Source organism: Cetorhinus maximus, chromosome 7 (genome assembly GCF_964194155.1).
Source record: "Cetorhinus maximus chromosome 7, sCetMax3.hap1.1, whole genome shotgun sequence".
Lineage (NCBI taxonomy): Eukaryota > Metazoa > Chordata > Chondrichthyes > Lamniformes > Cetorhinidae > Cetorhinus > Cetorhinus maximus.
The window spans coordinates 14,561,722-14,576,957 of record NC_135885.1 but is presented as its reverse complement, the minus strand read 5'-3'; the positions used below and the strand labels follow the sequence as shown (position 1 = coordinate 14,576,957).

Here is a 15,236-nt window from a genome sequence, read left to right as displayed (position 1 = left end):
CCTGGTGTTGTAACTGGCGTTACAGATCAGTCACTAATTCAGCAGGGCAGGTTCGCCAACAGGAAGCCAATGCACAATGCTCATGTTGTGCCATGGTTGCAAGTTGAAATCTAGTCCAATCTTTGAAATGTATCCCCTTCCTTTAAACCATTTGCGCTCACCACAGAGCACAGCAGGAGCAGGCTGGAGGTACAATAGAAATTGAGACCAAAGTAAGAAAAGACTCTCACTTTACTGTGACAACGCAGAGCAGTGGTTCAGCTGAACTGACAAGTGGTTTTACTGGAACTGGTTTAGTATTGGTGGAAACACAACATATCCTCATAATCAAAGCTTCTTATGTATCATGGCTTGGGGAAGCGTGTGGCAAGGGGTGAGTGGTGGTGTGTTGGGGAAAGGGGAGAATTTCCTTGCGTCAACTGTTTCCCTCTAGAGACAAGGATTCAAAAATAAACAATTACTGAAACTCAAGTCCAGGATCAGTTAAGATGTCGCTCAGACCAATGGATTGAATTTAATTTATGAAGTGAGAGAGCTTTGACGCAACTCGTGGTAGTGATCATCATCTTTGTTGCCGCAATCACGGCATTTGCAGCTGTAGCTACTGAAACAGTCCACAGGGTTACTAAAAATAGAAAACATTCAGCAAGAAACTGTGACAAACAGAAAGCAACACATGTCTCTCTCTCCAACTGCTTCCCAGTGTCATTATTGGGTCTGGGATTCTTGAGACTGGTTCTGCAGATCAGAGGCTCCTTAGTCATGTAGATAAATTGGCGACACTGGGGCTATTCTCCTTCAACAAGAGAAGACCAAGAGACAAAGCTTTTTGCACAGCGGGTGGTCAGGATCACGTGTCTGAGAGTCTGGTGGAGGCTAGAGAAAAAAAATGTGCAGGGCTACGGGGGAAAAAGCAGGGGAGTGGAAATAGCTGAATTGCTTTTACAGGGACTGGCACAATGACGATGGGCTGAATGGCCTGCTTCAATGAGCATTCAATGATTCCTTGAAATAACACAAGTACCTGAATATGCAAAATTGACAGCTAGGGAAAGACCAGTTGGTCCATCAAGCCTGACATCTTCGCCACCAACCATACAACCACACCCCTGTCACTCCCCCACCCACCAGTATGTAATAAACTTCTTAAAGAGGCAAATGATAGAGAAGAAAAACCCAGGGCCAATAAGGGGAAAAATACCCTGGAAAATTCCACTCCACCCTCAAATAAAAAGTAATCTTATTCATCATCTCATCTTGCCTCTGCAGAATAAATTCAACACCACATTTATAAAAGAGAAAGTATTTTATCCATTTATCCATTTCATGTACAAATTTGTACTCTAGGGACTCTTCTGTATGGTCTGCCCTCACTCTACCTTCAAAACCATTTAACTGTTGAAGTATCTCTATCTCAGGAGCATAACGTCCCCAGTTTTCAGGCTATGATTTATTGGTTCTTCTGTCGTATTGCAGCCAACAACTCAATACTTTGGTTGGGCTGTTAGCGATTACTAGAAAAGCTTGTCACTTTAATAGTCAATCATTCTTCCAAATCCAGACTCCCAACTCTTTCTGAAGGTACTTGTTGTTTTTCCCTGATCAATCGCTGGGTCAAAATCCTGGAACTCCCTCCCTAACAGCACTGTGAGTGTACCTACACCACGTGGACTGCAGTGGTTCAAGAGGGCAGCTCACCACCACCTTCTCAAGGGCAACTAAGGATGGGCAATAAATGCTGGCCCAGCCAACGAAGCCCACATCCTGTGAATAAATAAAAAAAAACACTAATACGATTTATGCTGCTCTGAACATCCACTTTTTGTTCTCCCTAAGGTCCAAATATGCTGCTCTACCTTTTATATAGTTTGTTCCCAGAACATGGGTAACATTGGTAAGGCTACATTCAGTCTCTAATTGCCCTGAGAAGGTGACAGTGGGCTTTCCCCTTCAACTGCTGCTGTCCTTGTCCTAATAGTGCTCCCACAACAGTGTTAGGTTGAGACACTCCTAAAATTTTGAGTCAGTGGTGACATGTCCAATTGAGAATGGTATCGGACTTGGAGGGGAATGTTGCTGCTTTTGTCCTTCTTGGTGGTAGAGGTCGCAGAGTTGGCAGGTAACCATGGTGAGTTGTTGCAGTGCTTATGATAGGGAGTAAGTGTTTCAACCGCAAAGCAGTAGTGATGGAGGCTGAGGCCCAGCACAAGCGACCTGCTGTATCCTGCATAGCGCTAAGCTCTTTTGACTGATTTTACGACTGCCCCATATCCATATGAATGGTGAATACTTCATCACACTCCTGACTTGATCCTTGTAAAGATGTTTTCAGGATTCAAATGAAGACAGTTATCACAGAGGGCTCTGCTCTTGTAGCCATGATGATTTGACTGGTCCAGTTATGCTTCTGGCTAACGGTGACTCTGCAAGATTTTGACAGTGATGGAGGAGTTTGCTGAAGGTCAGCGGAAAGTGGTTGTCCATTTTTGTTTAAATTGGAGGTGGCCAAGTTTTAGCATTATGCGGCACATAGGTTTCCTGCCTATAAGAGTCCACTATATACTAGCATTAATCTCTGCACTTTTAACAATAAGCAGCATAAAAATGTTAGTGAGCCCAGTGACTTTGTCATTGTAGGAGTTGTGAATGGAGCTGAACACACTGTAATTGCTGGCAAGCAGATCCATTCCCAACCTTATGCCAGGGGGAATGTCTACTTGAAGCAGCTGAGGAAGCTTAAGCTTGGTCCTGCCCCTTGCATCTCCGATGCTGAGTGCAAGACCTATTACAACACCTCCTACTCTGATGTTTCCCAGCCTTTCAAAACTGCACATCTCCATACCTCACTAAGCCTTAACTTCCTTCCACTGTTTACCGACCTTTTAAAATCCAAGCTGGATGTGACCTGGTCACTAATTCTAGATTGGCCTTTTTTGGTGTCCTACTCTTTTTAATCTTGGTGGTGTTCTACACTGTGGGCCTTTGCCTTAATTCGCCTTGACTCTTCAATGGAGCAATTTTTTTTTTTTTAAAAATCAGTGAAAAATAGTTTATTTAAGAATCAAATATACATTTCCCTAATCTCCTGCCATGCAATACAATGCACAAGTGATCAAAAAATTGAAATTCACTTTTACGTTTGGAAAGAACAAATACATGATATCCTTTATCACATTGTGAAATCGCTCAATCTTGAGAATTTTATTTGATACCAAATGTTTTTTTTAGGCAAAAAGAAATGAGCAGCAGTAAATATGGGGCAGAATATTGCGCTCGTTGGGCAGGTGTATAATGAACAAGCGTAAAATGACGCGCGATGACGTCAGGCGAGCATCCCGACATCATGGCACACTCACACGATATTTTGGTCGGCGGGAGTGCGTGGGAATCGGCAGTGCGCCCAATGACAATTAAGCGCCCTGTTAAGTCCGTTAAGGAACTAATTGGCTTGAACTTGTCCGACCGTTAGGCGATCAATGGTTTCAAAAGGAAATAGAATGGGCACTTGAGGAAATTAAATCTACAGAGTCACGGGAAGAGAGAGGAGAAATGGGACTGACTGGATTGCTCTACAGAGAGCTGGCATAGACCTGATGGGCCGAATGACCTCCTTCTCTGTTTCAATCACTCCATGACTACAGGGTCTTCTCTGGATTGTCCATTCTACACTAACTAATTCCCCTCAGGACTACTTAACCTCTAGAATTGCATCTGATCCCGCTGTACAATGTTTGCAGACATTTCTGTACTTCTGGCAAGTAGCTGACTCAAATTCACAGCTGTCCCTGGCACCCTGTTGTGCAACGAAATACACAGGAACAAAAATATTTCTGCAAATTTAACTTCTACAATTGGGAATAGTAAATGTACAGCATCCTTGTTCAGATTATGAAAGGCTCACTCTTGTGATATTTATTCCATTTCAATAGATTAACTGGTTGACACCATCGAATTCTTATATGTATTCAACACGAGAAGCAATCAGGTCAGCAGGCAAGGTATCATTAAAATGGACTATTGGCATCAATAGGGAATTTACTGCCTCCTGGGACAGCCCAGTTTTTAAAACTCAACTCTTATTTTTGTGAGCCTAAATAATTTTAAGTTGCGCCATCAGCCTGAGGCACTTAATACAAGAAATTGCATTGAGGAGTGAAGGTTACTTTCCTTCTGAGGTGTCAGCTGTGCTCAATGGATAGCACTCTCAGAAGGTTGTGCATTCAAGTGTCACCCGCATGAAACCTGAGCACAAAGTCTAGGCTGATACTCCAAGGCAGTACAGAGGGAGGACTGCACTGAGCCTTTCAGAAGAGACATTAAACCAAGGCCACGCCTTCCCTCTTGGGGGAACATGAAAGATCCCATGGGACTATTCAAAGACGAGCAGGGCGATTCAGGCTGCCCAATATTTATCCCTCAACCAACCTCACTAAAACAGATCACCTGGTCGCTATCCCATTGCTGCTTCTGCGCAAATTGGATGCTGGGTTTCCCAAAAGTAATGACACTTCAAAAGCAGATAATTAACTTGTAAAGCAATGTGAGACATTCTGTAGTGCAGGTCTTACTTTTTGTGTTATTATTTTCTGTTTAGGTTGGGATAACCCCCACCACTCCCCTGCTACAGCTGTGTGGATTGATGCATGAACAGCATTTACCAGACTGGTACCATTGGAAAACATGAATCAAAGTCATCAGGAGAGAGGAGAAAATTGGTGCGGAAGAGAGCTACAAATCATTTCGAGAAAACGTTTCCGTTTTAAGCTTTCTAAACTTATGTCGTATAACAGACAACTCAACAGGCCCAACTGCACTGGAACTGAATCGCAATATGATGCCCCATTATGTCAACCTCCCTAAGGATCAGATTCATTTTTAATGTCAGATGCAAAAAGGATATACTAAGGATATACATGAGATATACATGAGGATATACATGAGAGTATTATTGTCAACCCTTCAGGATTGTACCGAAGTTTCCAAGAATGGAAGACTAGTTTCCTGGGCACTGATGTGAGCGAGCTAGGAGAAAAATCATAGGGGCGTTAAAAAAGGATTTAATTTTTAAACACCTTTGTTTGTGTTATATCAAAAAAATGTTGGAGATGGCAGAAAGAGACAGTTGAGTGGGCGAGGGGTCAGTTAGAGGCACGAGGTCATGGGATGGAACTTTCAGGGCTAAGTGCAACTGGAGTCAACACACCAGGTCGCGGCAATAGGTAACTGCTTTGATCTCAGCTTTGATCTCTGGCTTCTGTTGAGTTATCTGCTGTACAACTGGCCCCAGTGCTATGGGTTGGAAAGGAGAAATCGAAACAGCCTGGGTCCCCTTTCCTGATGTTGTTCAATGACCACAGAGTTATGATCCCCTTAGAGTAACTTTTAAAAAGAAATTCAAACTTCCAGTTACTTGCTGAAAAAAATGATATGACAAGATTTCACATTTTAAAACTTTTACTGTAATAAATGACTAAGAAAACACTCTTGGCTAAACACTTTTTTTTTGTAGGCAACTTATACTTTAAACTACAGAAAGTGATGCTCCCCTTTCATACTTTCCATGGAAATACAGACCTTTTAGCAGTCACCAGTTGCTCTTAGCACCCAATGGATTCCTGTATCCCTGTTACGCTGCATATTAACTTTAAGTGACTGTCTCCAAGCATTTTTATCAGTTTTCGGAGAGTTCCTTAAATCCACCACCAGCAGTAAAACCTGCTCTGGTGATTCTACTTCCCCCCTTACCATGCCAGGATGAACCTCCGGGAATCTTTAGACGGCTGCTGGATCCATTTCTTTGACTAGGGGCCACCCCTTTCCTGCAGGCGCCTGTGTTAGCTTGCAAAGCCAAACAGCCTCTCATCTGTGGACCACACAGAACTGCTGTCGGTTTGAGATTCGTTAATTTGTAGAGAAGGCTGTAACCTGACTCAAAAATGGCTGCCTCTGCTCTCTTCTCCACTGCATGTGAAACACGTTAGCCTTACGTTCAGGTATAACTGCTAACTCACTAGCCTTAACCCCAACTCTGTTTCATCTTAGAAGTAAATGGACAGTTTACAGCACAACTATTTACAACACGATACCTTCAACATCTTTTTGGGAGACTCAGGTCCGAATTTTTGCTTCCGAGTTGGGAGCACAGAGCTGGGAAAATTCCAAGCTCCGTAAACCCGGCTCAGGAGAAAGTGTCCCAGGTAGATGTTAACGGGAGTCGAGCCCACTGCCCCTTCAAAGAGTTCAGAGGCAGCCACAGGAGCTGCCAGGTGTGGAGGCAGGCTGTGTGAAAGGCCCACCTCAGTGATCTGGGACTTCGTCCCAACTGTAACAAAATGAGAAACACTCCTCCAGCCCTCACCGCTCATACCCCACCCGCCCCTTCACCCATCCACACACACTCCCTGCCCGATCCAAGTCAACTCATGCTGCCTCATGCCCCCTACCCACCTCCATGGCCTCTCATACCCTCCATGCCAACCTATGCCCCTCTACACACCTTGGGCCTTTTTAGCCCCTATGCCAACTTAGTGCCAACTCAAGCCCACCAGTCACCATCATTTGCCCTTACACCTTCCATACCAACTCACTCAGTATCTACTATGGACAGACCTCAGGACCCTATGCTGAGATGAAATGAAATAGCAGTCTTAATTTTTGTGAAAAAAACACTCACTCATTCATTAAAAACCTATTTTACTATTTAATCCCTTATAAAAATGAACATTTAATTCAAGTGGTTAACCCCTTATAAAAACAAGCATTTTTATTCATAGCCCCACAAAGACTTTATAACCACTTGGAACTGTCAATCAAACTGTGAACTGACAGGCATCCTACTGTGAAAATGATAGGTTGTGAAATCAGTCATGCAACACATATCCTATAATGACAGCCTCAGGTTTATGTCAACAGAAAGACTGAATTAGCAAGCACTGATTTTTATAATCTCCAGGTTTTTAAAAACATTTAAAGGCCAGGAGATTTAAATGCCTTGACAGTTAGTCAGTTCCATTGAATTTGACAGTTCCCTTCACAGCTAGGCAATTCCAATGAATTTGACAGTTCCTTGATGGTTAGACAGTTCCAATGAATTTTATATCTCCCTTGACAGACAGTTCCAATGAATTTGATGGTTCCCTTCACAGTTAGGCAATTCCAATGAATTTGACAGTTCCTTGACAGTTAGACAGTTCCAATGAATTTGACAGTTCCAATGAGATTTCAATGCCTTGACTGCTTGACAGATGCCTTGACAGCTTGACAGTTTCCCTTCACCTTGACAGTTCCAATAAGTTTATCCACTTTTTAGGTGCACTCATGTCTACTTTTAACAATCGCAAAGGATGCCTGACTTCTCCCAAAGGTGTTCTGGACCTATCCAAAAGGGGAGTCCACTTCTCCAAAGAACTCTGGCAACTTTAGACATCCTCCTAAAAAGTGTAAAGCCCACAAGTCTTTTTCTTGGACATCCCAGTTATGAAAATTGGATCTGTTTGATGGCAGCTGCACATTCACATGACCATTGTCATCTCTAGACTCAACTATTACAATGCTCTCCTGGTCAACCTTCTATCTGACATCCTCTGGAAACTTGAGATCATCCAAACTTCTGCAGCCCATACCCTTTCTCAAACCAAGCACTGTTCACCCATCATCTTTCTGCCCGTTGGCCTACATAGGGTCCTCATCCGCCAATGCCTCACTTTTATTTCTGTAACCTCTTCTAACTCTCTAACCTGCACTCCTCTAATTATGCCGTTTTGCACATCCTGGGTTTTAAATGTTCCATCATTGGCAACAGTACCTTCAGCTGTCTGGGCCCCAAGTGCTGGAATTGCTTCTTGAAATTCCTTTGCCTCTCTTCCCTTTAGGATGATCCTGAATGCCTACCATTTTGGCCAAGCTTTTGACCACCTGTCCTAATATTTCCTTATGTATCTAGGTGTCAAATTCTGTTTAATTATACTCCTGTGAAATATCTTGGAACATTTTACTATGTTAAAGGTGCTTTACAAATGCACAGTGTTGTTGCTGTGTTTGACTCTAATTCCCCTCATTTGTCATGTCTGCTGACATTTCGACAATAAACTCGAGGGCAACCTGCAACCTTTCTAATATTCCCAGGAAAGGAGATAACTTCCTTCAATAAAACATGAAAGAAAATTCAAGAATTGTTCAGAGAAAAATGTCGAAACCTGTTTTAGATCTCAGTTTGATAATGCAGGCACCCATATCTGTTATCAATTAGTTCGTGCAAAGATTAGATCCACCTACACCTTTTTCTGCTCCATGCATACCCACCCACAGTGTTTACATAATTTATTAGCGCTTTCTGTCAACCTCCGTATATGATTTGATGCAATTATTTTCTTAGCTCACTCTGGTATATTCATATTCTTATAGTGACTAACCTTCTGTAATTTACTGGTGTCATCTGTGGCTCCACTCTAAAGCTGGGATTTTCCGGTCCCGCCCACCACAGTAATCGCCATGGGCGGAACAGAAAATTTGATCGACCAGCAAAGGGTCTGTTGACTTCGAGTGAGAATTTCTGGTCTTGGGACTGGAAAATCACGGCCTAAATCCAAAGTTTGCGAGTCCAAGTCCCACTTCCGAGACTTGAGCACCAAATCTAGGCTGACACTCCAGTATATTGCAGTAGGAGTGCTGCAGTGTCACAGGTGCCGCCTTTCAGTTGAAACGTTAAACTGCGACACCATCTATCCTCTCGTGTGGATATAAAAGATCCTGTGGCACGATTCAGAGAAAACTGCGCCGCTTTCCCCGGAGTCCAGGCCAATATTTATCCTTCAAACAATGTCACTCAAAACAGATAGCCTGCTCATTGTCATATTGTTTTCTGTGGAACTTTGCATTACAACAGTGACTATATCCCACTGGCTGTAGAGTGCTTTGGAACTTCTTGAGGTTATGAAGGGCACTACAGACATTCCGAAGTGCCAGGTGAGAACTCTTCCACCACCAAAAGGTTGAACTGATGTCAGTCAGCATGAATTTTTAATATTAGGTCAAGTTCAAAAATAAATAAAGTGGGATAGGGAGGAATCGTTGAATAATACAGAACAGGAGGCCATTCTGCCCATTGTTTCTGTGCTGGCTGTTTGAAACATTAATCCAATTAGCCCCGCTCCCTTGTCCTTTCGCCATAGTCCTTGCATAACTTCCCTTTAGCTTGCACGCCTGGACTGCTTTAACATCTGGGGAGTTGCAAATGGTACTAGGCCCTAGGACAGGACATACCCAGGGATGGTGATGTAGGAGTCTGGTACCAAGACTGCATTATTCCAGGTTTTTAATTAAGTTGATTGAATTTAAATTTCGCCAGCTGATAGGGTGGGATTTGAACTTACGCCTAGAAAGCAGTCCTGGTCTCCGGATGATCATAACCACGATCCTACTATTCCCAATGACAGTTTAAGATAAACGGGATAGTTGTACTGAAGGAGAAGCTATTCAGTCACTTTAAACCAATGGCACTGTAATTCAACATCTGCAACGTGGAATAAGTAAGTTAACCTTTCTGGGCATCACTCTGGGTCAGAATGCTGAAAATGGGAACTAAACCTAAAAAGTGTTGGAAATACAAGTTAATGTTCTGACCAAGGGCTACACCTCCCCAAAACCTCAACCTATTCCTCTCTCTCTTAGCTGCTATTTACATCAATCTTTATTATTTTATTTTTATTCGGATTATTATTTCTTCTCATTCTTTAGAATCTACCCAGCAAAATTCCGCAAGAGGACTCTTAGCATAAAAGCAAAGGGGACACAAGTTCAAATCTAAGAACTGATTCTTGCCTTAACCATCCATTATTAATAACCTCACAGCCTTGTTAACTCAGCAGCCAATGCAAAAAAGATTCACAAGGATGATTTATAAGGATTCCCTATGGGAAATATGCCTTTACAGAAACATTAAGGCAGTCAGAGTCAGGCAAACTGGGGTGAGGTAGAATCTGAAGTCTGCAATTAAGTGATCAGTTTCAATTAATCCTGATATCACTAAGCAACTGTAAATTCACACAGAGACGTACACAATATACACACAACACACATGCATATTAATTAATGTATATACACCTACAGGCACATAATACACACACATATGCACACAGAGATGCACACAGATACACACATATACACATATACATGCACACAGACACAACACACACACAGCACAGATATACACAAACAGACACACACAACATACACAAATATACACATATACATACATAAACACAGGCACACATATTTACACACACACACACATACACAAGCACACATATTTACACACACAGGCACACATATTTACACACACACACATACAGGCACACATATTTACACACACACACATACAGGCACACATATTTACACACACACACAGGCACACATATTTACACACACACACACACAGGCACACATATTTACACACGCACACACATTTACACACACATGCATGCACACACATTTACACGCACACACATACACAGGCACACATATTTACACACACACAGGTACACATATTTACACACACACAGGCACACATATTTACACACACACACAGGTACACATATTTACACACACACAGGCACACATACTTACACACACACAGGCACACATACTTACATACAGGCGCACATATTTACACACACACACACGTACAGGCACACATATTTACACACACACATACAGGCACACATATTTACACACACACACACAGGCACATATATTTACACACACATACACACATATTTACACACACAGGCACACATATTTACACACACACAGGCACACATACTTACACATGCACACACACACAGGCACACATACACACACACATACACAAACACAGGCACACATATTTACACACACACACATACAGACACATATATTTACACATACACACAAACACAGGCACACATATTTACACACACACATACAGACACACACATTTACACACACACATATCTACACACACACACACATACAGGCACAAATATTTACACACACATACATACAGGCACACATATTTACACACACACATACAGGCACACATATTTACACACACACACATACAGGCACACATATTTACACACACATACAGGCACACATATTTACACACACACACACATGCAGGCACATATATTTACACACACACATACAGGCACACATATTTACACACACACACATACAGGCACATGTATTTACACACACACACATACAGGCACATATATTTACACACACATACAGGCACACATATTTACACACACACACATACAGGCACACATATTTACACACGCACGCATATACATATAGAGGCACACATATTTACACACGCACACATATACATACAGAGGCACACATATTTACACACGCACGCATATACATATAGAGGCACACATATTTACACATGCACGCATATACATACAGAGGCACACATATTTACACACGCACGCATATACATATAGAGGCACACATATTTACACACGCACACATATACATACAGAGGCACACATATTTACACACGCACGCATATACATATAGAGGCACACATATTTACACATGCACGCATATACATACAGAGGCACACATATTTACACACGCACGCATATACATATAGAGGCACACATATTTACACACGCACGCATATACATATAGAGGCACACATATTTACACACGCACGCATATACATACAGAGGCACACATATTTACACACGCACGCATATACATATAGAGGCACACATATTTACACACGCACGCATATACATACACAGGCAGACAACACATATTTACGAACACACATACACACAAACACATGGGTATACATACAAAACACAACACACACAGACATTTAAAACACACATATTTACACACACAGACGCATAGCACATATTTACACCCACACATACACACAAGTACACAAAATTACACACACAGACACATGCATATACATACGCAGACACACAACATATAGGCATATTTACATGCACACACATTTTCACACACACATATTTACACATACAGACAGGCGCACACACACATACACAGACCAGTATTTTTCACTCGTCAGGCAGGTGCGCACCCGACCCGAATGAGCATAAAATGACGCGCAATGACGTCGGGCGAGTGTCCCAACATCATCGCGCACTGGTGCGATATTTCGGTCAGTGGGCATGCGCATGAATCGGCAGCGCACCTGCCGACAATTAAAAGGCCTATTAAGGCCACTAAAGTAATAATTAAGTTCACTCCACAGATGCTGCCAGACCTGCTGAGTTTTTCCAGGTATTTTTGTTTTTGTTTTAAGTTCAATTTCTCGCTGCCCGTCCAACCTTACGGTTGGCGGGCTGGCGAAAAGACCAAGCGGCCTTTGGAATTTTTTTAGGAAACCTCATCCACGGGCGGGGAGGGGTTTCCAACAGCAAATAAAAGTTAAATTAAAAAATGTTTTAGTTTCATTCGTAACATGTCCCTGCTCATGCGATAGAGTCACATGAAGGGACATGTTTTTTCTTACATTTCAAAATTCTTTATTTTTAATTTTCAAAATCTTCATCTCCCTGAGACAGCTCAGTGACTCAGGGAGATTTCCCTGCGTGCACCCGTGTGCATGCGCAAAGTTCCACACTCGCCCTCTCCCCACCCCCCCCTCCCCCGCCTCCACCCCCGCACACAGGCAGCGCTGCAGCGTGCGTTTGACGCTGGGTGGGACTTAATTGGCCCGCCAGTGTGAAATTACGGTCGGCTTCCCAACAGCTCCCACCCGACGAGGGCAAAATCCTGGCCATACATGGACAGACACAACACATGCACATATTTAAACACACATATTTACACACACACACAATTACACCTTAACATATTTTCACACACATATTTACACACACACACACACACAATTACACCTTAACATATTTTCACACACATATTTACACACACACACACACACAATTACACCTTAACATATTTCCACACACGCATATTTACACACAGTTACACACAGGCACACAACACATTTTCACACATATATTTACACACACACACACACACACATGTTCACACACACAGACATGCATGTGCACACACATATAGTTGACAATGCAATGGTCAGATCGGTGGCGAGAGTCTTCACAACTGGCACATGAAAATGAGCGACTGAAAGAAACGCTGAGGACAAGGGATTTGCCTTGATGAAGTAAAATGACTTACCCGCTTGTGAATTCCAATACCACTCCTTTTCAACTTCCAGTATTGGAGAATTTTTTTTTTTACAACCTGCTTACAGTTAAAAGTGGGGGAAGCCTTTGAAGTTCCTCTTTGCCTCAGAGACATCTACCGATCTGCCCGTACACTTGTTAAATGTGCTTCCATCCACATGTTGGGTTCCGCTAGTTTATACGTCAGCGTATGAGACAAAACTCAGTGCCCAGGGAGGAGTCTTCGACCCGCAGCGCTGACCTGTCAATTTAGGTTGTAGGTTTCAGTGTGAGTGGATCGCAATAGATGCATAATGATCGCTATTAGCACGGGCGATGCCGAAATCCTCTGAGTTACGGCGTTGTGTGCATCGTCCAATACATTCACACCATGGTTCAGGCTATGGTTGATTAATAAAAGAAAACTCTCCTTGTTCTTTATCCACTCAAAGTGAGGCTACAGGGAAAAGCTTAAAAGACGTTTAGTGCTGCATGCTCCGACAGTGCCCACAGCCTGACTGAGACCCGCCCTCGCCACGTCTTACCCAAAACCAATTCAACACTGCAGTGATTCAGGGACATTTTGCATCACCATGTTCAGGATTGAACTTGCACTTCAGCTGACTCACTGGGTTTTGGATCCTCTTTCTATTTGCCAGTAACTTCCCCCTGCTCTCCTCTGCAGATGTTGGCTGTTGTGTCGGTATGAACCCCCATAGACACAGGCAACCCCCTCCCTCAGTGCCACTCTCCGCAGCAAACCCAAAAGTCAGCACGTTTGACGCTGCAGCACTCCCGGGGTTGCCAACTTTCCAGGAATTTTCAGGACGCTTCCAGGGATTGTTTCTTAGAGCAATAGGTTGCAGAACCTACCCGGGAACAGGCTATTTTGGGTTTAGTCATGTGTAATGAGGTAGGATTAATAAGAGACCACGTCATTAAGAACCCTCTAAGGGGTAGAGATCACGACATGGTAGAATTTCAAATTCAGTTCGAGGGTGAGCAACTCGGGTCTCAAACCAGCGTCCTCAACTTATATAAGGGCAATTACAGAGGTATGAAGAAAGCGTTGTCTAAAGTGGGCTGGGGAAATAGACTAAGGGAACCTCAGTGGAACATAAGGGCATAAGAAATAGGAGCAGGAGTAGGCCATTCAACCCCTCAAGCCTGCCCCACTATTCAATAAGATCATGGTTGATCTGCCCCAGGCCTCAACTCCTCTTTCGCGCAGCTCCACGTAGTCCTCAACTCCCCGATATTTCAAAAATCTGCCTACCCCCTCTTTAAATACTCTCAGTGATCTCGCCTCCACAACTCTCTAAGGTAGAGAATTCCAGGCATTCACTACCCTCTGAGAGAAGAAATTCCTTCACATCTCAGTTTTAAATGAGTGTCCCCTTATTCTGTAACTATGTCCCCTGGTTTGAGTGGATGAGCAATGACAGACATTTAAGCAGATATTTCATAACGTTCAGCAAAAACTTATCCTGGTCAAAAAGAAGGACTTGATGAGAAGGATAAACCACCGTGGTTAACAAAGATGGTCAAGGAGAGTATCCAATCAAAAACTAAGGAATACAAAGCATCGAAAACTAGTGGCAGGCCAGAGGATTGGGAATTTTTTTAGGAACCAGCAGCAGATGACTAAAAAGCTAATAAAGAGGGGGAAAATTGATTACGAAAGTAAATTGGCAAGAAATATGAAAACAAACAGCAAGAGCTTCTGCAGATATATAAAAAGAAAGAGAGTAGCTAAAGTGAGTGTGGGTCCCTTGGATGATGCAAATGGAGAATTGATAAAGGGAAAGGAGGAAATAGCAGATAATTTAAACCAACATTTTGCATCGGTCTTCACAGTGGAGGACACTATAAACATCCCAAACAAAGGAGCTAATGTGAAGAAAGATCTTGCAACAGCCTCTATCACGAGGGACAAAGTATTTGAGAAACTAATGGGACTAAAGGCAGGCAAGTTGCCAGGACCTGATGGCCTGCATTCAAGGGTTTTAAAGGAAGTGG

The 15,236-nt window shown here is 42.8% G+C and overlaps 1 protein-coding gene across 1 annotated transcript in view; it reads right to left on the bottom strand.

Annotated features, from left to right (window-relative positions):
- LOC144682603 (P2Y purinoceptor 8-like) overlaps positions 1–13,313 on the bottom strand; it is a 30,005-nt gene extending 16,692 nt beyond the window's left edge. The window contains exon 1 of the mRNA XM_078545091.1: positions 13,231–13,313. The gene's annotated coding sequence lies outside the window, so the exon portion shown is untranslated. The remainder of the gene's footprint in view (positions 1–13,230) is intronic.
- Positions 13,314–15,236: the final 1,923 nt, after the last annotated feature.